At 42.5% G+C, this 26,889-nt stretch overlaps 1 protein-coding gene and 2 long non-coding RNA genes across 4 annotated transcripts in view; 2 read left to right on the plus strand and 1 right to left on the minus strand.

The window, feature by feature from the left end:
* LOC111247441 (kinesin-like protein KIF3B) overlaps positions 1 to 7,643 on the minus strand; it is a 22,935-nt gene extending 15,292 nt beyond the window's left edge. The window contains exon 1 of one of the 2 annotated variants that reach the window (XR_015323346.1): positions 7,419 to 7,622. The gene's annotated coding sequence lies outside the window, so the exon portion shown is untranslated. Of the gene's footprint in view, positions 1 to 7,418 lie in introns of both variants that reach the window. The other variant, XM_086983070.1, reaches the window with a different exon arrangement.
* Positions 7,644 to 7,814: 171 nt separating this feature from the next.
* On the plus strand, positions 7,815 to 11,292 carry LOC147756554 (uncharacterized). Its single transcript, XR_015323347.1, has 2 exons — positions 7,815 to 8,069; positions 8,309 to 11,292. It is a non-coding gene; the product is annotated as an uncharacterized LOC147756554 (long non-coding RNA).
* Positions 11,293 to 22,738: 11,446 nt separating this feature from the next.
* LOC111247820 (uncharacterized) lies at positions 22,739 to 26,618 on the plus strand. Its single transcript, XR_002672273.2, has 3 exons — positions 22,739 to 23,322; positions 25,174 to 25,273; positions 26,037 to 26,618. It is a non-coding gene; the product is annotated as an uncharacterized LOC111247820 (long non-coding RNA).
* Positions 26,619 to 26,889: the final 271 nt, after the last annotated feature.

The raw sequence follows: 26,889 nt of genomic DNA on the forward strand, positions 1-26,889 counted from the left end.
ATAATAATTGGCTCTTTACTGCTTGCTTTTTTCAATCAACTTGAATCAGTATTAAAGGGAGAGCAGGCTTTTTATTTTATTTGTGTACTCACTTTTACAATCGAGCCGGCACTTTTCATACTATCAAATATATTATATCTGTCAAATAATTTTTTCGTACACTTAAACTAAAAAAATGTCTAAATTAAATATTGGTTCTCAAATTTTAAAACACCCTGTAATAGTATGTTTTTAACGACGATGCTTTTCTGCAGCGGGCATGTTTAGAATCTTGCCTACAAGCTTTACTATACGACTACCAGATGGCGCCACCCCCTTAAGACGAACCCGTTGTATAGTCGACGACGTGCAACATAATACGACGGAGCGGCCCGTTGGGTCGAACCCCGATTATATTACGCAAACTTTTCTCTGAGCCAATGGCTAGATTTAAAGTATAAACACTATATATGCCCATTATATTATTATTTGGGAAGCATGGACTGCTTGGATGTGGACTGGCATAGATTCTCGTGTTAGGATACGACGACCAGACTGTAATGATTAGGCATAAGAGATCATTTTAGTTTTTTACAGTTTACGATTGAAAGATACAATAGAACGTTTATGCGTGCTTGCTGCAACAATCTTTTGAGTGGTTTTGCAAAATTTTCATTATGGGCGTTTCGCAGTACACATCTTTTTCTATCTTTTAGTTGGTGGACAGACCTCAGACGCACTATATCTCTCCCCGCGACGACTGTGTGAAAGACAGTCTAATTTAATGCCGCTATTATCCAACTATTTCAGTTTTTTCGACGAATACACCGGAGGTATATTAATGCAGGTGCTAAGTAAATATTTCTAGCGAGATTGCTCCAGATATTTTGCCGCTTCGAAAGCTCAAGATGAGCATGATAAGAATCTATGTTGAATATTGTTTCGAAGTATCTTTCACTCCCTTTTAAGCGAAACCCATAATTGAATAGACGAAAGGCTCGTTAAACTTGTCAATGGCAGTGCCGCTAATATTGCAAAGTCTGATTATTTCCTTAACGCCTTCACCGTCATGTTGGCAGATTCGGCCGCTGTAGATTATCAATCAGGTCGTCTCCCGCTGTTCCTCATCATGCTGATGATAGTAGGTCGGTAGTATTCGCTCAACCTCAAAGCAAACATCCGAAACGGTCGGTCAGCCCCTTTAACCGTTCGCATTTACCGCATCAGCTAAGTACAGGTATAGCGGCAACGACAACAACTACTGGATCATGAGCTAACAAGAGAATCGTCAACAACAGAGACCACATACACTGCCAAATCGTTCAATTCGCGCTGCCTTTTTTTCCTTCACAGCTGGTTTGTTGATGCATTATTGCCACCACTACGCCTATGGATGCTTAGGTTGTTAAGATGTATTACCTTTAAGAGATGACCACAAATTCCTCGGTTGTTTGATCCTTTTCCATATATTTATTTATACGTTCTGCTCTATCAAGTCGGTCCCGATGACTTGGACCAGCGTAGCGGTCGGTTGCTAACGGCCGATTTCGATGGGTCTGCCCACTTTGCTTTTTCACCCCTAACCACGATAGAAATCTGGTAGGTCGAACCAGGGCCGGATAGATCTCTTTGAGCCACAGCTTGCTTTGCTAGCTCCGTGCTGGCACCCACAGCGCGACGGACGAAGCCCGCTTTTTTTAAATGAGAAAAAAAGTTTCGCGGCGTCCAAAATTGTCTCTCTGATGAGGCTGTTTGTAGCCGTCTCTGCGTACGCGCGTTTGTATATCTGTTTATCTATCTGTTTGACACCTCGTGCCTCTACCAGCCTGAATGGCTGGGCGATTGGGACGCTATGGCTAACCTGGCTGGTCGACTGTTTGCCTCGTCGACTGCTCACAAATTTTCAATTTACACTTGTTTCCTTGCGGCTGTGATGTACATCACTGAATTCGGCAATTTGACCCCACACTCGTTTGTGTCCATTAGCGGTTCTTCTTGAGTCGGGAAAAAAAAACCGGTGGTAGTGGATGGAGTAGGCCGGCAGACCGATCGCTCAGTCGAGCCACGACGACGACACCGTCCGAGCCAGGCTGGCTTGTTTGAGGCATGTGGAGAAGCGTACGAAGAACAAAATAGAGGGACTTTGCGCGCGTACGTGCGATATCGGCGCGCCGCTGCTGTTGTTCCCACTGAGCGAACTCTCAAAGCAAACAATTCCGACTCTCGTAATATCCCGTCGCGAGACTTCTGCTCTTGCTGTGACTGATGCTGTTGCGCGTGCTGTCGCACTCACATAGAGTTTTATAGTGTTGTTTTGTCAGCGCGGCTTACTTCTGTGCGTTCCTTTTTTCTCTCATTTATTCTTCCGAAAAATCAATGTGTCGTATTGAATTAGTCTTTACGCAATGGCGACGCCGAAGGCGGGTATCCTTCTCAAAGGATGGCACGCCAGGAACGGCGATTCATGACGGTTAAACCATGCGAATCTAGTATCTGTGCGAAATCCTCTCCTATTCGTGCGTGACGCGATCTATGGTAGCTCAGTCATTTGATTGTTTGCACACAGAAGCTGAAGTTCGACGTAGATCCAATCAGCACGACCGCGATATGAAGACCGCTCGCGGATTTTCTGAGGTACTCACTACGAAAGCTGACAAATTAAATTAGTCGTTTTATTTTATGAATAATCGCTATAGTTTTATGGATTTTGTGATCAAAGCAGGATAAGAAGAATGTATTTATGTGAAGATGATGCTCTTAGCAGCAAGGAACCACAGGTATTTGCATACTACTAGAAGCATTGTCAATATGCGTAAATTATTTTAATGTGATAGAACAAAAATAAGTGAGATGAATAGGAATGCAGGGAACGTTGTTTTATGCCAACATTTTCGAAGAGATTTTCTTTTACAAAATAGGGCTAAAATAAATCGTGGAGTGTTACGATAGAAGGCCAAAACTTTGCAGGTTGAATTTAAGCTGCAATTAATACCTGCCCTAAATGATATCGCCCGCGTGGTTCTAAACTAAGTTGCTAACAAAGCTTTTCACTTATATTAAATTAGGAACACGCTAAAAGTAACTACTAGTCACTTGATTTCTATCGACTTCCTAAGCAAAATATTGTTAAATATAAATCACACAGAAGTGTCGTGCTTAAGTCGACTTCAAATGAAGGAATTTATGAGTATGAACAACAGGGGGTGACCGTATTCACCGATATGTGGGGTTTAGTACAGGCGACATTTAGCGCAATGCTTTACAGGTTAACTTCCAAAAAAAACTAAACAAAATAGAAAATCATTAATCAGCAACCCAAATTAGCTGTGTCTTTTACCTCAGGATATTCATTAACGTATGGCGCTCGCAACCATTTCAGCAGCTACAATCAGGCTGATAAACTGACGGAAAAAAAAAGCCGAAAAAATAGATGGAGCACGAGGCAGGCAAAAAGATAGTCTTGATCAATTGGTATCCTGTCAATAATCCGATAAGTTTCCTTCGATTCATTATCTATGCAAACAGACCTAGCGCCTGATATTATACACCCTTCGAGTATGTGTTAAATCAAACAAAGAGAGCGTGTTTTGGTTTAGTAGGCCCTGATACCTGAAAAGTTAGGCACGCGCGAACGGATTGATGCGACAAGCCTTTGTCGTCTAGTATACGGAAATACCCTAAAAAAACTAAGAGCATTTCGAGAACAGAGTGACCCAACGAGAATATGTAAGCAACGGTTTATGAGATATATAAGATAACAATGACTGTAAATGAATAAGAGAATAGCTAGACCCATTTACTATAGTAGATGTCTAGACAGAAAAAGCTGTTTCTATAGCTTTCGTAGACGGACGTGTGCACGTAAGGATTTTGCCATTACTGATCCTTTTCCTGTTTGTTTCTGCAGTCAATCGATAAACATAAACAGACAATTTATTGTTAGTGAAGGACGTCAACGGGGATGATTGTCTCTTAGGGACTCAAAGAATTTTAGAAACCTGCGTTCAAACCGTCAACAATCGATTCTACGAGCGACTTTGGCGTAGGGGCAGCGGCCGGTTGAATGCTGTTATTCAATGGCTGTCGTACACGACGAACATCTTCTGAGATAGGCATGTATTAATCAGGCATCCCCGTTCATCCTGCATTACCAGGATGTACATCTTTCTTAGCTCGGTATGTATATCAGTTCATATGTGGCAATGTTACACGTGCTTTGGTTTTCGTTTATTGTCGCCTCTGCACTTCCCGTCCACGTCCATACTATTATATATGCCATTGTTACCTAAGACAAAGCTTCGTATACGCTATAATTCAGTCTACAATAACCGAACGCAACAGAACGACAGCGAACTAGAGAATAGAATGAAGTAATGTAGTAGTGCTCATCGTAGAGAAAACGTGAAGGCGAAGACGAGCCGGCCTCAGTGCCTTCAGAGCGGTCGCTACCCGCCCTAGTAACTGGGCCAGCTCTTGGCTTAGATTTTTGCAATAGCTCTTAGCGGCGACCTATCCCACTAATGTTCATTGCCCGAAGTTAAAGCTCAACGTCGCGTTTGAAAATACGCGTACGCTCTATATCGGCGGCTGTTTGAAGCTTCTAAGGGACAGCGAAATGGCGAGAGAAAAAGCGACAATTGGGAAAGGGTAAACTAAAAAAAACGGGGAGCTTCAGAAATTAAAGAAGTTAATCTGTGAGTTATGGCAGTGTCGTCGGCTCTGGGCTTTGGTTTGATAAGGCTGTGCGCGGATGAAGGAGACAGAGAGCCCATACGTACTTAGCACCATACATGTCTGTATTGTATGACGGTGCATTTCTTTTTCTGCTTCTGCCTTTCCTTCTCTCTTTCTCAGCTGCGTCTATATTTTCATGTGAACGTGTCTAACGCCTCAGTAATTATAACGGCAGACATAACGACGATAATAGCAACATCGGCGTCCGCATTAATAATAAAGTTACCTACATTTTCTGCGTGGCGTACTGATTGAAAGCGAGCGCCGAAATAATTACGGAGCTCGAGGAGCAATAGGTGTAGAGCACGTCGAACCCGGTCTGCTTTCCGCGCTGCTCATTTCCCCTCCTCCAACCGACCCTTAGACCCCTCCTCCCCCAATCCGGAGCGTCCGTCTACGTCTTATCTGCATCCTTCTGAGTTTCTTTTAGCTTGACTTGGCAGACTGAAGGAATGCGTTCACCTGTGTATTTATTATGGGCTAAGCCATCGAATAATAATGGCGATGGCAATGCTGATGTGAATGTCGATGATGCTGATGATAGTTAGTTAGTTAGTTTTCGATAGAAATCACTCCGTTTACACTTGGTTTCACGGTTTCGTTAGTTCTATAGCTTAGCGTTGCTTTACGTTGGCCCCGTTGGTGTTTACCGTCAGCGGCTGGTGCCAGCCAACCAGCTAGCTGAACTGCCATGCGATTTACTGATCCTTCGAAACAAGCATATAAAACAGCGATTGCTATAAGGGCAGGAACTAGCTCATGGGCCGATACAAGACACGTAAGATCGGTTCGCCGACATCGGGTCTACTGACTGGAGATTGCTTTTGACGGAAAATTACACAACGGATCGCGCCTGTGAAATACGAGAAACACTCCTCTGTATATAATGAACTGGCGATAAGTCACTCGCAGATTTTGAGCCCTCTCTATAATGCTGCAGACGAAGTACATTCGGGCCAGCTCGCATATCTAAGACGTATAGATCAATTGTTTTTTTTAATGCTTTTCATGGAACTACGAATACGGAAAACGTTTTGCAAACAACAGAACAGTATGCGTTTTTCGTTAAGTGAGGGATGCTCAATGTATGCCAACCAGTATGAGAACTAACGTAACAGCATAATGAGACCTGGGCTAATTTTACATTGTTTTATCAGCAAAATCGTCTATTTGTATTGTAGAGGCACTGGGAACGAGTTAGTCGCGCGTGTTACAAAGCGTATCTAATCTATAATTGTACCCGTTTAACATATCGTCTTTGAAAGAAGCAATAACAATCACGATAAGAAGAACTGTCCTAAGTATCTTGATAGTTTTTTTTCCCTTAGATCTTCTGGTAGCTCAGGAAGCCGTCGTGTAGGGAAGGTTTCTGTGATGACGATTATGGTTCGTGTCCAACTATAGATCGCGCCAGCGAGTTTAAGGCACCATGCTTAGCTTGTAGCAATTGCTCTTCGCTTAAACATTCAAGCCCTAATCTCGCACGGTTCGACGAAATGTTAGAGAAAATTCAACTTAAACGAATTATGATTGTCGACTTAGTTAGCGTCGTATTGATTATGTATGAAGCATAATCTTCTCTAGCTGAGGTCACAGTCTGCTTCCTGAAGATGCTTGTACTCTATCTAGTTCTAATGAATGTTTTGACTTTTTCGAGCGAAATGACTGGTATTGATAAAACAAATTGTAAAAGCTTCCAATTTTGCCGTTTGAAACTGCTCTAATCTAGTATTAGGCAGCTGAACTCCAGTACGAAACAATGGCTGATATGATCCAACTTCGGGGACCTACATGTGTCTCAGAAATGTAGGATTTCTAAACTGGCACGTTATCGAAAGGCTGTGACCCCTTTAAGACCGTAAGACTTGCTAGTCTTCGGCAAGCGTACCTCTTTTTCCCTTTACAGGAGTTGTCCTCAGCGGCTGTATCAAATAAATTATGCCCGATGTGCCGCCTGCCAAAACATATACTCGCTGCTTTAATAATTTACATTTAAGCATCTATATAAACATGTGACCATTCCGGCTGTCAATGTAGATTTCGTAATTTACATGGAATAGGCCATGTTTCAAAATTTGGATGGTTAGGTCGTTTTCTGAATGCTCAGTACTGATATGCGTAGAAGAGCTACAGCGCTTCATGAGCCTATTAATATGACTATAAATAGTCTGTAGATGTAAGCAAGGCAATGACATTTTACCAAATTTTACCGGAATAAAAAGTCGTCGAGTAAAAACTACAACAACAGAAAAAACCGGTCCACGTTTAATGTTCCTAGAGATGTTTGCTAGCTTGAAACATTAGGACCGAAAACGTTTTATGTAAGTCGTTAACCGAGTTGCTAATTTTGATCCATTGTATAGTACTACGTATTCGATAGAGCTATCAAATGAAAAAGGTCAAACTTTTTTCTCGAAGGCGGTGTATATCTTGCATGGAATATCTACATTTGACCGGCTATTTTCTGGTATCTTCCGTACAAGTCAACGCACTCATCCCATCTAATTAGAGGTGGATCAATATGTAATGTTTCCTAATCCTGTGTAAATTTTTCGGTTGTTCCATGTCGACTACAATGTCCTTTTCGAATCGATAAATGGAAGCAAAATAGCAAGAGCATTGACGTCAGCGGGCAAAGCTATAAGGACAGGACCACCTGAATGAATAAGCAAACGACACTTGTTTTCCGTGACCCAATAGCGTACCTTATCCAATTCGTGCAAGGAGGTCCCCACGAAATTCCCGCCAACAGCGCATACGGTACGGTCCTCGTAGACGACTTGGGTGTTCCACTCGTTTCTGCGGCAACAGCTATACTCATATATATATCGATTCATCGAATGGCCAGACAGACGTGTTCGAATCCCAACACACAGTTAGAAAGCAATAACGAGTTAACGATGGCATGCTAGAAGTACCAGAGAGCTTTCAGACGGGATCGTTGTGAGATAAGACAAGTGCAAGTACGACGGTGGTGGATGGTGACGACGACTGCGCCACGATCATGGTTTTGTGCACGACTGGCTGTTGTGCGTCTGGAGTGGTGTCAACATTTAGCCGCAAGTTTACATTATCGAACACTTCAATACATCATCGGATCCAGCTGGCTTGGATGCTGCCGCTGCTGTTTTGCGCTACTTTTGCGCAAAACCATGTTGGAGAACTTATTCTATATATGCGGCCAGCTGGGAGCTTTACTAAGATAGACGACACTCGAGCAGTGTCCGAACGGTTCATACATACGTCCGATTACGTGTAAACGACGTCGTGCTAAGGTTGCTTGAATCGTGTAATGTCGTTCGCGTAGCGATAACTGCGCCTGCTCAGTCGTATGGATCTACGCATAACAAGGCTCGGTAAGGAAGATAAAGGAGATCTATTGCAGGTGGCTAACGACGAAACGGACGTATGAACAAGCGAACGAACAGCAGCGGCGAACGCCTAGAAACAGCAGGAATCGGCCGCCTCTTCCTTGTAGTAGTTTGGGTGCTTCGTTCAGTCGGGAACATGATTCGTTTGATACTGTTGTGACATTGGTTGTACTTACGACACGCATAGCGCTTCTTTAGTCTAAACGCTCGTAATGGCTCTGAAGTTAACTTTTAAGGTGTAACAAAAACATTTCGAATTCAATATGAGGGTTGCGCCGAGTCGATGCCCGGTCGCTCACGGACGTACTTCTTAATCGCTGTTCGTCTGGGTAAGACTGACTTGCATGGGAGAGCTCATCTCGTCTCATTGAATGGGAATTTGTTGTCGCGCTCGCGTTGACGAGGATAAGAACGATGATCCTCAATGTTGCTGCTGAAGTCACTCATGTTATTAATAAAGATTTAGGAATAGATTTGTATGTGTCGCTACGTGAGGTATGTCACACTCCCATAAGAAACCATTGGCGACAAGCAAAATCTTGAGATAGAGCTACATCGAAAAGATTACAATATATTGGTAGTGAGAATAATGCTAGTGGGGAAAGCAGCAGTTAAGTATCTAGTGTAACATTTAGATGACGCTACTAGCTATTTGACATAGATTACGACAGTTGCAACTTAACGCCAACAGCCCGCCAAACTTACCTAGAACTTGATTCATTTACTCACACGTACCGTGCACTTTGTGTTTCTCGCCAGAGCTGCGATAGTCTGAAGACTAACTGAAGACCATTTCAGTTGGTTAGGAAATACTACCAAGCACGAACAGATCGTTTCCGCTTAAACCATGGAAAATTATAGAAAGTTAGATATAAATAGAAGAAGCATCTTCTAAATTTGAACCATTCGCACAAGCAGAACATAACCCTATTTAATAAACGTCTCTGTGTATTGCCAGCTGAATAGACACAACATAGTTTCATCAATTCAAGTTTGTCGTGTTTTTTTTTTTTTTAGTTTTTCTTTAACGCGATAGCAGATATGTAACCTAAAGTGTAGAACTCCAAATAGCCTTTACGCCAGTGTTGCATGAGCCAATCATCAGCAAATAACAGACTACCAAATTAAGACCTGGTTCAAATATTGCAAATGGTACACAGTTCGAAATGTTTTTGTTTATACCCATATACGTTTACAACGCATACAGTCAGTACATAAGTAACACACTTATGTCTATCCGGATAACTTGTTGAGCTCGTCATTATCTATGATAACTCCTTGACAGATCAGAGCAATATTTCGAATTATGCAATATGATAAACGGAAATAAAAAAAAAAAAAGAATAGAAATCTATTTAAACTAAAGCGACTGAGAGGTACGCAATTCAATCGATCTGATTAGGGGCCCCATATCCGTCGATTCGATAAGTGGGCTGAGGCCTTGCAAGCATGAAACAAATTTAGAACCGATAAAGTAATACATCTGAGCTCAACTTTTGTGATTTGGCTGCTCGTACGTCTAAGCGTTAGAAGTTTATTAAACTGATTGATATAGGCACCGTGATTTTGAGCCGAGATACAGGCATAAAGGGGAACGGACATCTAGCGCAAATATTAGCCCGACGTTCTAGCGAGATGTCAATCTAGACAGTTGCATCTACCAAGATAATCGAACAAATATTGGCCTGGCAACAGCAAACGGCCAAACGACAGGTTGGCATTGTAAATAAATGTATATAGAATGATCGTTGTCGATATACTGATTATTCGAAAATTCAACGACGTTCAGACAGTGGTTCTTCTATTCTATTAAATAAAAATCACTCAGATATATACTTAAACGACCTGTATACAGCTGCATTCTGCAATAAACAAATTCTTTTACCTTAGTTTAAATATTATGGTGTCGCTGAAGGTGTGGGACATTTTTAGACGTTGGCATTTTAAGCAGGGCAAATTCGAACGTGCTTTAACGTACCCGCCTCTACCGGATGACCTTTCCGAGGATTATTAAGCGGTTGAAGTTGTATGAGGCAGACGTCGGAGACGAGAGAATCATTAAGAACTTCTCGTTTTTTCCTTAATCACTCAAAATGGCTAAATTCGAGACGGTTACAAGCTGGCCATGTTTCTAGAAGATGGTTCAGATTTGAGACCTGCATTTAGTTTCAGCTCGTGTCCGGAAAATAATTACCAGCTGAACTTGTTTAACTTGTCTTTAATTTTAAGTGTAACACGAAATAGTCTAGCTGTCTAAATGTAAATAGTATATATATAAAGTTAAACTCAAAGCGGTGCTGTGGATCAGGAGGCCGGTAGCTGTCGTGCAAAACAGGCGACATGGTCGGCCCTGCTCATGGCATAACCTCATTTTAAAGTATATGAGAAAATCGTCAAATGCTCTACAAAAGTCAGAATATTATATATGGAACATCGTGTTTAATTTAAGTGGCTGTCTTTACGCCTGGAGCTCGGCTGGAAATAGCTATTTTTTAAGGTAGACCAATGAACAAACATTCTTAGAGGATAAACTGAAATATAGAATCTACTGAAAAATCTACATACGGTGATGTCATGTTTAGTCAGCGGATTATGTTCAGTCATAACTTTGATGGCCTATCTATGTAGCACGGACCAAGACGCTGCTCTCTAACTCTATAGTCCTTACTAAGTAAGTACCTTGTCCGACAAAACAAAGTTCAAGTTTATATGAGACAGCTTACGCGGAGAAATCAACTAGGCAAGGGCGGGCTGCGTTACGGAGCATTGATTTGATTCAACGCAATTTGAATTTACACCGCGTGTGCACCTTTGGTACCCTGCTGTGTTCGAGCAGTTTCGTTGAAAAGCGGCAAATTTCGATATAGTATGTGCATAAAGGACATTTATCAGCGGTCGAACCGGGTCGATAAAAGGACGGAGATTACTTAAGGGCCATAATAGCAGCGGCTGCACTTCGGCTTCTTCGATGTTGCGAACAAATCAAAAGGGGAGACTGCCGTAGATTTGCAGTCATAAAACCAGTGGCATTAACATATCAAGATCATGACAAACGCGCACAGTTTGTTCCACGCGTTCTCCTTGAAATGAATTTAGAAAATACGAGAACACACATGGACGCGGTGAAAATGTTTTTTTTTGATGTTTCCATATTCGAGTATACTTCTGTGTGTTTTTTAATAAAATGTTCATTCTTGTCATCCTACTACTATTATTGATATTTGTATCTTACGTTAAATAATGGCTTTATCAAGTGAGTCGTATCGTTCCATACTCGTGTTCTTTATTAGACACGCGATGTTTTCAGCAAGTCAATAGTATCGTCGAAAACGGCGGCGACGCAGCGTCGATTAGTGCTCAAACTTTAACTTGCTACGAAGTTGAACTTTCAAAAAACGCAGAGTGAGTTTTTGAGTTAAGCTGAGGATAAGTTGAATTGAACAAATACCTAAAATTTCAGCTCGACACGAAAGCAGTTAGCTCCCTTCTTACAAGCGAGAATTTTCGTCCAGACGAGGGAAGTTTGAGCATATCGTGCACGTTCAGTCTGTGTTCTGGTGATAAGCTCAGCTGCTCTTTATAATTATTTAATATTTATTGACACATACTGACGATATTCAATTACTCTTCTAACTCAAATTGCGGTGCCTCGTATGTTTAAGTAGAACAGTGAAAGGCATCTTGTGATATAATACTATCTGTCTGCTATCTAAGCTATGCTGTCAGCGAGGACAACAAAAGAAAAATTCAACTTAAGAATAATTTTTTTTCTGAACATACTTCTTTTTTTTTTTTTCGTTGAAATGGGTCAAAAAAGCTTCCATTATCAATTCTATTGTTAATACCTGTTGGAAGTAAAAATAATCACATCGTTTCTGGATCACGATAACAAGCACAATTTCTTCCCTCAGCCTTAAACGCCTCATTTCTTATCTGTTGTTGAAAGCATTTTAGAAAAATCTATGCGTGGCTAAAATAGCAAACTATCCAACTGATGACGGCAAACTTCAGCTCTGCTCGTTTAGACGGATGCAGCCTTGGCCACAGCAGAAATCTTCCAAAAATACAAAGTCATCACGGAAGCAGATCGTAGACCACAACAGATACGACGCGTATATCATATGTGCACTATCGCTGACGATGTATCAACGTTACAGCAATCTGCAACACAACTATTACCGCATTCATTTATGCCATTTTCAGTGCCCCCTGTGTTCCTTCCCACAAAACGTGCATCGACACACCAGCAGCACGGCACTCCCTAGCATGGTCGAGCGCGCTAGCACTGAGCTCGAATTGGGCCAAGGCCCGGTAAAATCCATGTATGTCCCCAGATTGTGGTCTGCTCCTGGGCGGGGCCAAAGAGGCAGTCCAGATAGGGAAACTCCGCCCACACCATCGATCGAACAAGTCGTGAACAGCCTTTTACCGAGGCAGCCTAACAAAGAACATAGATCCCTTTGGATCCTGAGTATATCGCTTGAGGGGACCGACTCTGGGTATCTCCCCCTCGTTCAGAGATCTTTGCCGAGGTCCCTTCAACACAACCGCTAGAGAGGCTCCCCTCAATCCCCTAGAAAGGGGAAGGGTAGGGCGTCTTGGCTCTCAGATAGGACATGGGCTTCTTTCCGCGGCAACGGATTGGGGTCGTGCAACGGGAAGAAGAAAGCAGACGGGTGAAGACACGAAAACCAGCTCAGCAAAACGGTCGAGTTCGACCGAGGTCGATCGACGCCCGAATATACGGCGAACGAGCCAGCCAGAGATATGGAGAACCGAGACTTGAGTTGTCGCTGAAGAGCAAGGAAGAGCCTTTCGCGGACGGACCGAACGGGACTGCAGAGGAACGTGCTGGGAGCTTAGAAAGGAGGCGCATACAAGCACGAAGATAGCGGCTTCGTGGCCCACACGCACTCGCTTCTATACAGACACTCACAGACTGACGCATACAATACAACAGATACAGAGGAGAGCGTGCTACGACGTTTATGACACGATTACCCTGCCTCGAATGGCTCAGACAGCGGCGAAACAAAATCAAATATCTTTAGCAGAGGCGTAGTGCATCTCATCGCTAAACCTAACAGATCGATGTAATGCATATACTTTCGTTAAACGTTTCAGACATATGTGCAATAGTGACTAGTAATTTCAATGCGTATATGTTTGTTATGTGAAATACGGTGCACCCATACACTATTTCCGTGTGTCGCTAAAATTCGGATGATACATGTGTAGGTACGTATAGCTTTCATGTAGAATTGTGTACAAGTACCGCTCGCTTTTTTAGAAAGCAATTTTTTTTTTAAATAATTAGATACTCCCTGTTAGTACAGTTAAATATGCGGTTGTTTCGTCTTATAATACGGGTTCGTATACTTCGACCCGATTTCGGCTCAGATATCTTTTCTTATCTAGCTCACTTTTACTTTTGCTTCGGATATAATACTAACTGATCTACGATGAACTATGCATACTTTCAGATAATCAAAACTTTAATCAAAGCTTAGATCTTAATGGAGCCTAACATCGTTTTGCGCGTATGACTCTAAGGTTTAGGCGCTCGTAATTTCTAGCGGAGAAAGTCCAATTCTTCGAGTAGGTTTTTAGGATGGGACGTTCACACGAGAGAGAGATAAAAACTAATCTGTTCAGGGTAGCTGCAGGCTCTCATCACGGCGTGCCAGGTTCGTAACCTTGAAGCTCAGGAAGAATAATATTTCAGAACGATAAATGGGTTTGTCAACGATGTTGTGTTTAACGTCGGATACCTAATTACGAGAGGACGTTCTTTTTTCGCTCAATGAAAGACTCATAAAACCCAATACTAAGATAATAAAAAATGTCCACATTAAAACAGGCTGTGGGCCTGACGCGTTTCTTTTCTTGGAATTATTCAGTAAACTCGGTAAAGAACATACAAGTCTTTTGTACAGCAAGATCAGCTATGGAGTTATGAAATTAGGACAGACGTCGACCGTGCAACTCTCCTAGATACAATTCACTCTAGCGAATATTAGCATGCAAACCCGGCTCCTTAGCAAAGCGCTGTTTAACACAGAATAACGTTAGTGACGCAATTTTATGAGCGAATATATCTAACGAGTTTAAAAGCAGAACCACAATACATCCATGAGGCCAAGCCTGCTTCTGTTTTCGCCAACTCTAACTTTCCCAACTAAAACCAGGCCGTTATTTTTAGCATTGCTATCGACGCTATTAGGATGATAATGTTTCCCAGATATTTTCATTGACACCCCACCGACCAGTTGCGTTCTTTGTTAAACATACAAAGACACATCCGTGGTTAGAGCCAGGGCTCTGTGCATCCATGTCCCGGCAATTTCCGCAAGGCACATGTTTCTAGGTAGTAGAATATAGAACGAATTAGTAGCAGCCTTTAACAGGCGTGCAACCTGAAGTGTGGTGACTTTTCTGAAGTTCCCACACATTCCAATGCACTCATCCCTCGTCCACTTCAAATCCGTTGTCCATCTTTCGCTGAGAGATTCCTCAGGACCTCTGCACGCGCTACTCAACATTGGCAGGTGACGCTGATTCAACAAACATATACAACGATTCTCAAGCTATTCCCAGCGGCAGGACTAGCAGCAGTAGTAATGGAAATAGCATCAACCAGAAATGGTTGAACCCTATAAATAGCGACTTTCATAAGATCCTAAAGCCAGTGGGATAGGCAGATCATTATGGCATAAAACGCGCTCTACAAAGGAAAGCATCGATATGTCATGCAAATTTCGTAATGATCCTCGGCACTGGTGGGCGGCGACTACGTTAAGCAGCTAACTGTAAGGTCTCTATTTTTTTTCTGAAGGCAACAATCTCACAAACTGGTGATTGATCCCTGCTCACTCGCTACCTACACATGTACAAATAGTGACAAGTCCAATGGGGGGCTGGGGAGAATGAAGAACTCTATATAAGCGAATATTAGATGTGTCTATAGATATTAGATGGGGGTATACATCTCATGAATGGCCTGAACCAGTATAGCGTGATTTCTTCCCCATTTGAACAGGCTTTCCATGGCTAACTATTACATTGTAGTGTACTTCAGGATACTGGGTTTGTGCTGGAGTTTGGCTGTATTTCCACACAGCTAACGGTTATTTCTTCGGTCGATCCACCAGACTATCCACCATGAGCATTCTTCGGACGGAAACGAAAGCATTTCTCCACATAAAATTGCACTCGGTATCACGACATGCCGCAACGCCTTTCGTGTGCTTCACACATAACAAGTATGGCCATATTGACATCGGTGGCGCTGGGCTTGAACCATCTGCTGAGCAAGAGATTTAAAAGAGTGCTATTCTTCCCATGCGTGGATTGGTGGGTGTGTTTACTGGCGACGAGAGATATAAGTCTACGAGTCCCGTTAGAACTACTTATCATACCAGTCGTGCCGTCCTATTGAGTCTGGTCAATTTCCGATGTGTTTTAGTCTTTGTTACCGATGCTGCCTGTAAGGAACGAGTGTACCTACTGCTGAACTCAGTAGAATCTCTAAGTTAAGATCGATTACACTTTCGTTTCGTGACTGAAACTTTCTATGATGTATCGTTTACAGAAGATGCGAGCACAATTCGAGAATTGTATGTTCGCAGTTAATTGTGCTATGATCAACAAATGGAGATCTTTGCCATGGCTGTAGAGCGTTTATAGTAGTGTCCCGCAGCTGAGGCTCAACAAGCCTGTAGATTACTTAGTTTTTCAATAGCGGCTTACCATCTAAGTTGTAGGTACAGTATTTCGAAGTAATGCATCTGAAGGTTCTACAGATCTATTCTGGTCACGCTTCCTATCCTTTTCATAGATATCCTTACGTGAAGGTTATGAGCACGTATTTGACGATGCACACAAAAAGGTCCATCCCGGCGGATGAATACATTCGAGAACTAGATGTAACCACATAAGTGATCAAATAGTTTGTTAGAGCTTCTAGAACACCATTCGACCGAAATGCCACAACACGACTAGTTTGAATATTACCTGATGCTGGCATGAGCGCAGTCGTCCTATATGTTCACCTATAATTTGCGTACTATATCTTCTTTTAAACCGCAAGAGCGAATTTTCCCTCGAGTTCTAACAGAAAGCTTAGTGTCGAAAGATGATTACTTCACACCGCTCCGTTAACTTGTATACTGGTACTTGGCACGATATAGCCAACTGGTGAATCATCGATAAAAATATAGCGTTTCCAGTTGTGCTTTATTTTCACGTCTTAATATCTTGTACATTGCACGCGACGTACGTAAATGATTAGATAATAACTTAACGCTGCGGTGTTTTTCTTTGGTTGAGATCAGTTTTTTTGCCTGTCTGTCTCTCGTAAGCATTATGGTCCTCAATAGGCCTCTCGGTAAACAAGACACCGAGCTACAGTATCAAAATATTTAACTGGGCGAACTCCCGAAGCAGTTGTCAATAGCACGCTCGCAACGGCTTATTCAGAACTGACTGTGTAGTCGGAATGGCAGTTCTGGTGGTGAACGTGCACCCTGGAAGAACACCATGCACTTCCCCCTGCACGGCCGCATCAAACACCCAGAAAAAATGAACGACCTTAAAAAACATCGCTGTCCTTTTTTGTGCCTCATTACGTCGTACTAGCAGCAATACTTCTGCTGCGGCGTAGATCACGGGAACGCTGCTATGACGAATACGACTTGCGACTGGGGTCGGCATTAGCCGGCACATAAGGGTCACTTTTAGCTGCTAACAAATTGGCGACAGAAAACGTCGAACGGACGTAATGCACGCCATTTATAAGTGCTCGAATGGCGATGGAGCTATCAACGATCGAATGATTCCGAAATACTTGCTTATTTTACAACAAGAAGATTCTAGGCTACTTATTCAATGCATGATTCGAAGTTCCTCAACCATCAAGGCGTCAATGCACACAATTCACGATACATCAAAGATTAACGACAATATTCAAGAAGATACTACAACTTAAACGCGAGGTATTGGGGTCGAATGTGTGCGGCGTATCGATTCGTACCCTTAGTACGTAAACCTGCGTCTACGCAGGATTTCTGGCCGCATATTCATGAATGTAATTAATGGTACCTTTATGCTCAAAGTACTCTCTATACAAATAATTCAATATGGCGGAGCGCGCAAGGTTATATGACCAGAGGCAATCGTAGCTAAGCAATTATCAGTTGGCGGAAAACGGAAAGCGCTGACATCTCTGTCCGATTGTCTTAACTAACTAAAATTTCAGGTAAATAAAAAGATGCCTGGTGTTGTTTTAATTATATATAGTACCGATCTATACGGTTGGATTATATATGTCTGCTCGATCACGGATTACAAAAACAAAGCTTCTACAGTAGACAGGACACCCTGAGTTCTTTGATTTTTAAAGCCTGTTTGTGCGTACGTTCTCTCTTTCAAGTGAGTCACAGTAAAGTCTACATCTGCCGATTAATATAGGTTGTGTTCTCAATAGAACAAGAAGTGCGACAGTCAATACATGCGCCCACCATTGTCTCTAGTTACCTATCTCTATTGAAAGCTCCTAGCGACATTATCGATGCTAAAGCGGCTTGATGGCGTTCTGCTTGTAGGAATCTGTAATTCTGCCTTCTGGTTCCCCAGGGGTACTAGTGTGGCTTCATTAACACCTAGCAGGGTTACGATGATATCGCTTTTAGCAGCGTTGGTTTTGTACAACAAGTCCCATCAACAAAACGATAACAATGAAAACAACGATACTATCAGTATAAACATTGGCATCATCGTTATTACTTTGCCCTCTTCCGGGAGTATTTCCATTGTCCTCCGAAGTGCTCAGTTGTCTGTTGGCTTTCATCCTCTCGCATTGGTGTTATCAGTGCTGCTGTTACGGAATCCGCTGGTGGCCAACACGTTGTTATGTGGTATTATATCACTGTTCCATTTCAATTTTTCGCATACGTGCGCCAGTCCTGGATCTTGTGTATCAGCGAACAAATGTTTGGTGTGAGTATTACACAAGTTCTTTCAATTCATCTGTTTCCTCTTGACTTGGCACTTCAGCTAGATTGCCGTCTACCACCAACGCCACTACCCTTCAGATCTGTTAACGTTGTAGAGGCTGGCGCCGCCGCCACTGCTGCTGCCGCCCCCGTTATCTGCGTCTGTTTCACAAAAGCTAGCTATTTCTTCTTTTCTTAGGTATTCTACTGATGGGAAGCTGGCTCGTTCTCCGCATCTTTCCTTTATTTCTTCATCTGGTTCGTTTTTGTTAGCATCCATGAACGGACAAATCAATTGTGCTGATGTTGCGATGACTCGGCACTACCCAATTCGTCATTTCTCCCTTATTTTGCGCGCAGCTCTCACCTAACGTCCCTCTCTACCCGTCATCGTTCCATCTACGCTCTGGATAGGGTCATCATCTATAGCTTGATCAACGATATTCTCTCACTTTAAAGACGCTCAAGGATTAGAGCACAGAGCCTGTTCGGACACTGTTCTAGTTTGCATCCGCGCGCGCTTCTCGTACGCCTCATCTCTTCTGATAGAGAAATGTAATCTTCGTTCCCGTCATTGTCGCCGTCGGCGGCGGCGTGTTCTACGTTTGCACGACTGGCCGCGCTCGTAGTAAATTACGGCTAAAGCTCAGCTGTCGACGCATCATCTCAGACGCACAGCTTTAATGTCATTGGACCAGATCTGAACTTTTGTTGCTGATTGGCCGCGACGAATACGCTTGTTATTGGCTATTGTTGTCGCTCTGATTCGCATGAGGCTGCTGTTGCCACCGCTTCGGCTTCGGCTGCTGAAGATATTGCCACTGATGATAACAACGAGAAGTGATGTGGCAACTATTGTTAGCCTTTCGTTATCTTCTACATTCTCGACTGCTCCTTCACTCTGTCTCCTTCTATATCTTCGTGTTGTTTTGGCCTCTGATCGGTTCGGCTCTCTCGGGTTCGTTCATCTGCGCAGCTGCTCTCAATCCGTGTGTCGTCATCAATCGTCAACAACGCATCACATAACAACAGACAAGAAATCAGTTCTTCGTTTGTCTGATCCGTGCTCCTTTGTTAACCGCCCAGTTCCCTTATTTATTCACCTAACGCCGATCGCAAAGTTGATCCTGGTCGCGTTAGTACTGATGATGGCGGCGGCGCAGAAAGGTTTTAGTGCTGCCGCTTCTGAAGTTTCCTTCTCGACCCAACGTTCCACTTTTTAGTCCTGGAAAAGAAAAAAATCCATTAGACCTCAGCATGCGACAGCGTCTCAGATAGATAATAATCAAAATATGCACTTTGAAATATAATACATACATCTAGTATCAAGGACTTTCAAGAGCATCGTCACGAGACGGATATAATAGTGTAAACCGCAAAGCTCCCGACAATGACGTGATGTCTATATGATGGCTTAAAGTTTACGACCATGCGATTCATGAAGCCGCCATTGTAAATCTATTCCCGATTGCGCAAGTTTGAATTCAGCGATAACAAGACCGTTAAGGAACATTAGAGACTTCATTACGGGTAGTTGGGTACTGAAGCCCTTAAGTGTGTCAATATTTTCTTCTAGAAACGGACAGAAGGTCGGTTTACAAGCGTTAACAGTTATTCTTCCATGCCAGAAATAATAGCAACTACAAGTATCCATGCAATCGAAGAGATACACACAACGTTTACAAATGCCTTTATGCCCTAACGTCTTCGACGTAGGTACGTACATACTTGTATGCAAACATCATAGGCAATATGGGTGATTTTGTCGATGTCTATGATGAAGCAAACGGAATCGGCCATGTTGTGCATTTGACAGAAATCGTAACAAGATATTACTGCTATTACCAATTCATTTTTCGTCTTTCAAGAAACATCTGAGAAGTCGGTGGAGAGGGACACCGAACCAACTCAGTAGATGACCTAAGCCCTGCTCGCGCGCTCCTTCGAAACTGTGCGAAGATGACCAACGAGGTGTCACCACTCAAAGGCGTTATTTGCCCGTTAGCCGCAACCGATCAATTAGCCGATGCTTCACGATCGCAAAAAAGAGAAAGACATTCCTTTATTTTGCTTGAAGCTCTTTCGAGAGCCCCTGACCGCCTGTTCAGTCTCCCCCTCGATTACCCGTCATCGATTCGCTTCCTTCGCAACTGTTTCGTACGAAAATTTCGATCATCTGACACGAACCGATCCCTGTCGCCTCGTAGACATGCAGAAGGAAAATTGATATTGGACGGACCGAATGGAAGCCAATTCAAATGCTTTTCTTTGAATTTGGATCACCGTCATCATCTCGCTACGACTGTTCACTATCGTCGACTGACGTTTGCTACTGTCTGTCAGAAATATCCCCGTCCGACGTGTCACTACCCTCTAAGACTGCTGCCTTTACCGCTTAATCTACTGGGCGGGAGTAGCTTCTGGCGTTACGTGTGATGTCCTTTTTGCCTCGCCCCCCCCCCCCCCCCACCTTTCTGGCTTCGGCTTCGTCCCTTTTTAAAGCTTGATCATTGATATAACATTCCAATCTGCACTCCGTCGGCAAACCGAAACGGGAGCCGATTTAGGAGAATCCCCACTGTTGGCCCATTAATGAGCCGCGTGCGTACTTACGCACATATGTATGTCTTGACAGTAGCTCTGGTAATTACAAACGGCACTACGATATTAAACCCGTTATCGTCTGCTGCCGTCTTATTCTGTCATATTTGTTTTTTACACATTTTGACATTTTCTTATTATGATTTCATGTAGATTCTGAAAGTTGTGCGATGACCGTATGTGAGTAAATGTGTGTTTAACAAGTGGTGATCTATTGTGTACATTTTGAGATCGTTCCGTTTCTAACGAATCTCTAAAAAAAACGATGAAACAATTGAACGAGCTTGTTTAGTTGTTCCGAGCTCGTTCAGCCTCTTGCGAGCAATAGTTTGAACGTTTCTGTATAGGTTGTATTTTTTAGTAAGCTAGTGACGTTTTAGACAGACCGTAGCCGTGCATGTATGTACGTTCATGTTTCAAGAAAACTGATATTGGCCAGATAATTCGGCCCGCAGCTGATATCGATGCATTTCCACTGTTACATGAATATTTAACGGTTCGTACTTTTTTTTTTTCGTTACTCTATCATAGGAACTTTGTCAGAAGGAGGTAGAAATTAGGAAACTTACTCCAGTTTGGAATTATGCGTAAACGCCATATCGTTTTTAGCGCGTCGATGACCAAAATAATTTTTTAATTTAATTCTATTGATATTTATTATACCTTAGCTATATTAAGACGATTCAGGCTCACACATTTTGCACGACATGCAGTAGATAATATCAAATCCCGCTATAATATCAAATTTTAGCCGATCTAGGCACTTTAGCTATGAATAATGTTTTACATTCGGCAAGCTATACGACTTTATGTCTACATTATACGTTTAAAGCAATAGGTATTTTTCTAAAATCCTTACTCAATAATTTCTTTATGCTTTAAAATATTATATTGAAACGCTCGAGATTACATAATCTTCCGTATGACACAAACGCGTTCTCCATCAAATTGGTTCTATCGAAAACCTATAGCACAGCAGTCTAGGAAAGATGCGAACTTTACAGCTCTCGTTAAACGTGACATAGTACACTGCACACCATCCACACTGCATGGCCGCAATGACACATCTACTTTAATTATTTTCATTAGGTAACCTCCCCCCTTTTTTTTTTTTCAGTTCCCTAGAAAGCCCCCAACTGAATACGAAACAATAGTGGTCCTGACGGTGGAAGCGATCATGATTATAAACAAGACGACGGTCGAAAATGAAATTTAACCGAAGCAGAAAATGAATTGAGTGTAGAAAAGCCAGCCAGCCAGCCAGTCAGCAGCAGCAGCAACGGTGGCGATCAACAATATTAGCTATTGCGGCAACAACGACAAAAAAATTAACCGTCAACAAACAGCGACATAGAAAGCCGAGAACCAAGAAAGCGCTTTCGAAATAAGCGCCCCGTCATCGGTACACACCAATACGACAAATCTGTAATAGCTTCATAGCTATTCAATCTGCCCGTTTCTCATCAGACGGAAAACAGAACGGGCCATACCCGATCGGGCTGCTACACCTCGTTATTTCCACTGGGACTGGGAGGATATAAGATAATGGCCGGAACACAGCGAGGTGTCAATATGAACACCCTACAATATGTTTGTATTAAGTATAATGTTGATCGGCTGCCGATCATGGGACCACTACTAACTAGCAGGCGAGTCTGCTCACTTCTCATTACTTATTATATAATCACTCATTTTGTCGGGATCTGTTACTTCTTCAGTCTATCGGAACTCTTCAATATTATACACAAACGTTATATAGTATATGAAGTGGAACTGGCTATCATTTTCTGTAACTTCGAAACGTCTCGTATTCGTCGCGTCGTACCGTATGTACTACCTTAGTAAGTTCTATTTAACGATATAGATGAGACTGGCCGAGATATCTTAACATGGCACAATGGCCAAGTCGATACAAACAGGGAAAATTAGCATCGAGCCATTACCCACACACTGAACGACGAGCAGTCGAATCCAGTGGTGGTTAACTAACGCCAGCTGAGGTAATCGAGTTGAATTAGCAGTGACGAACTTATTTCTCTTTAGCTCATTACGATTCCGGTGTGTCATGGTCAGCGTCCTCGCCGTCCGTCTTAGCTGCCACTGCGGGTCTCGAGCGCGCCACCGCTGGCGTCTTCAGCTTCGTTCTGTTCACCGATCAGATCCAATATGACCTGCACGCCTTTAATGACGCTGCCGAGACGAAGAAATGGAGCGTAGCAGCAGCAGCAGCAGCAGCAGGTCGACGCTAGCGGTTCCTGATCCTCTTGCTAGCGGCGTCTCGTTTTCGCGCCGCGTTTCTCGTATGTTCGTTGATTTTTTTTTTCTGCTGCTCGTTTTTGTTTTTGCTTCAATTTAAGCAAATTGAAGAAGACTGGAGAAATCTGACGAGGCTACAGTGATGTGTTTTCGTACGATGATAAGCGGTTAAAGGCGCGGACGTGGTCAGGGCGAATGTGAGGGGGAGAGAGGAGACGCGGTCTGTCAGAAAGATGGAGCCGAAATGGGTGCAGACATACGAGCAGGCCTGCACAGTACGAACGATATTATACTAAAATGTGTTTCAACATATCTTGCACACTGCATTGTTCTCCAGTATCAAAGATCAATTTAACGAACGCTAACATCGGCACGGAACTATTGCACTGGTGAGTATAAAAAATGAATTCGAAAGAACAGAAAATCAATAAATTAGATTATAGAAACGTAAAAATCTGTAACGTAGAGAAGAAGACGTGCCTCATACGAACGGTACTTCACTGCAACTCAGACATAGAGAGTACCCGATTCTGGCCTCTGGAACCCGATCTGGAACATGTTACGACTTCAATTTTCTCGCATAGACGACGTTCTTATTATTCATTCACGACCTATCTATTCGTCCAGACGTTTAGAACGCATATCATGAGATTCTTAGTATCAGTCACTATTAATAGGTTGGGCTGGTATTAATAGCTCGCTTTGGTTTTACCCACTTCAAAAACTGTATGTCAATATATCTGCGACCTGCGCTCGAAATTCATGCCGTGGATGCATTTTCGGCCGGGAAACGTCCGTAACCATAGCTCGAACGGATGTCACAATTTGTATACATCCGTTCGAGCCAAACCTAGCCGTCATCCAAAAAACCTTTGGATCTATGACGTCCGTCTGCAGTACAAAAAATAGGAGCGTTTCTAGATACCGCCATAGAAGTGCAGCAGAAGATAACTGTTCAAACACGGTGAAAAATGTTGTGATCGATATAGGCTGTCATAAACCTGAATCTGTTTATTAGAGAACTAAACAAATACGTATTGTTCATACTTCTTCAACTACGAAGATTGAGAAAGTTGACTAGAACTTAGCAAAAACAATATTTTTAGCTCAAGCTACCACTTCGCAGTTAGCTTGATCCTAAAGTAGCTATGAAATAAAAAAAATCGGTAAAATTAACCTCCGAAGACGTGCAGACGATGACGCGTCGACGGTAAACATTTGGTTGGAACAAGCGGTCGTGTGGCTGGCAGTACGAGTTCGATAAATTTCAAACCTAATTTTGTTCCTCTGTTTATCCAATATGCCTAAATTACAAATTTTAATTATCTAGGCTCAAACAGCTTAGTGTAAAACATCTCGTCTTGAATGTATCAAGCAAACGTAAACTATTGCTGAGTTTGCCAACGACGCAGTCATGACTATTTTCGTTTGCTACATTTGTTTTTGTTATTTTGGTAGTTGGCGGATGGTCAAGTGTTATATACGTTGCAAAGCTCTGTTATCGTACCTCAAGACCTCACTTTCATTGCCTTGTTCGATTCGGACTTCGCTTCAAGCTTCAGAGGTGGCTGTGTCGGGTCACACAGCATCTTCGACACCAGTATAACTTTGCATTTTTTTCAAATGTCAAAAGCTGACAGTGCTTCACGTATGGATGTTTCCTCCGCGTTCGATGAGGATTCAGCAGCTAAAAGATGCAGACTTACCTAGCAATTAGCCATAGGTGCAAAAAGGATTCAGAACGGTTCTCGACGAGTTCGAAATATCGGATGGAGCACGGTATTTTAGGTAGATGTTGTTGTCAACGTTTAACAAACGGCTTTTGGAAAGCGGCCGCTGCCAGACGATCCCTAGCTATAGTAAAATCAATCCTCTTCTGTGTTCTTTCAGCAGCCTTTTGCCCTTAGTGAAAGGCGACGGATTGCTAATGTGTAATAGATGCCGTTTTTTTTGACAGTCAACCACAGGGGGCAAGGAAGCAGGTTTCCAGCACTATATGGGGCTTGCTATCAGCGCCCCATGCGAAGCTTTCAGTACTCTCCACACGCAATTCGCATGCATAATTTGAAGTATATATCATAGTTCATACCATTATATTTATAATGGACCTACTATATGAAGCTTTAAACGACCTCTGTATATAATATGCAGCCAATGAAAAATATCTCAGCTTTGCATCATGTTGTTGCCAGTTGCGTATGCCATCGGAAAATTTAGGTCCTTTATTTATCCATTTGCAGCATCCATCCAATGTAAACGGACCAACCAGCTCCAAGTACCTAGCTATAATTTCACCTACGCAAGGCCGAGCCTTTGCTGGACAAAGTACAACGAGCGACGGTAAGTATACAAACCCTTTCCAAACTTTGCTTACGAACGGCACTGGTCCTGGTCGAAGTAAAGATGAATCGAGTAGCTTCCCACAGAATCCAGGTAGTGTGGGAACACTTTTCGTCGGCGCAATTAGAAAAACCCGATTGAATCCAATCTGCGTTCCTAAAACGTGCCATGGGACTGCATCGCTCATCATTGAAGAGATACGCGCACCTTCTAAGCGATAGACCGCTATTTGTAGAAGCTACGAAACGCCGATTTAAACTATTCCCTCTGTTTGCTTATGTGGTCTTTATCAGCACATAAGAGAGGAAATGGCGTAGATCGATCCTGAACTCCTTTAACACATAGGCGACGACCAACGAAGCCTGAAGAGGGGTGAACAGCACTAACTCACACACAGTCACTTATTTTTCAGTAGCTGGGCTTCATCACATCGTATGTGGTACACTGAGTTTTCATCGGCCATACGGTCTATATGAGATAGGGTGGTATGCCTCAACTGTCGTGCATCAGCATTGCAGTACCTTCTGACATAGTATAGAAATTTGTCAATTTTAAATGCTAATTTCATACACTCACTGAAGATATTTGAAATGGAATAGATTGCTTGAGTTGTCCCACACTCGGTCATCACTTATGGTCCATGTTTGCTCTTGACAATAGGCCATAGCTCTCCCATATAGGCTAAATCTCAAAATGTTATAATTTTACTTCCAGTTTTCCGGTAAAGTTGAATCAGTATTGAGCGTTCTGTGATTTTTTCCAGATGGAGCATAAAGCCTTTGTGAAATATGCTTCAGATGCGTGCTGCGGAATGCCTTTGGAAAACAGATACCGAGTAAAGTTCAAACAAACAGGTGATTCAGACGTTCTGAAGATGGACAAGGGTTCTTCAAGAACGTTTCTCAGCCTAGGGGGTCTCTGACAGCGATAACAGGATGGACGAGGAACAAAGTGCCTCTCACGATTCGTTTGGCAGTCAGAAGTTGTTCATCATGAGGGGTAAACTAAACAAGTTATCATAAGATTGCGGAAATCTGGCCGACGTAAGAGACTAGAACAGTAGCACAACAAGTTCTGAATCTTCGATCACGACAGTCCACGTTTGACCACTTACGAAATGGTTTTTTCAAAAAAAAAAAAAAACACAGATCTATGCGCTGCCTCACTCTGCGTAATCGCTGGCCTTAATCCTTTGCGATGTTTCGTATTCCTCAAACTAAATAAAGGCCTGAAGGGCGAGCGTTTCTACATGATCGAGAATATTTAAAAAAAAAATCGCTGACTGAGCCAAGAGCCACCCCGACGATCGAATTCGAAAAATGGGCTGGAAAAAATCAGTAGCATAAATGTGTTCGGACCATCCGGCAGAAACTGAATTGGGCCGATTAAATAAAAAAAAAACCTATCAGTCTACAACAAATGACTTTTTAGAACGAAGTATTATATTATTAAGGTGATATTTAACTGAATAGCCCTTTAAAGTTTCCTATTCTTATCGGCAAAATTAACAATCGTACGTATATATATATATATATATAACTTGTTCTTATTATCTAATTTCCATTATACTTTCATATCATAGAAAATAGTCAACAACAAGGGCGTTGTGGTATACA

The sequence above is a fragment of the Varroa destructor genome, unplaced genomic scaffold, assembly GCF_002443255.2.
Source record: "Varroa destructor unplaced genomic scaffold, Vdes_3.0 BEIS01000003.1, whole genome shotgun sequence".
Taxonomy (NCBI): Eukaryota; Metazoa; Arthropoda; class Arachnida; order Mesostigmata; family Varroidae; genus Varroa; species Varroa destructor.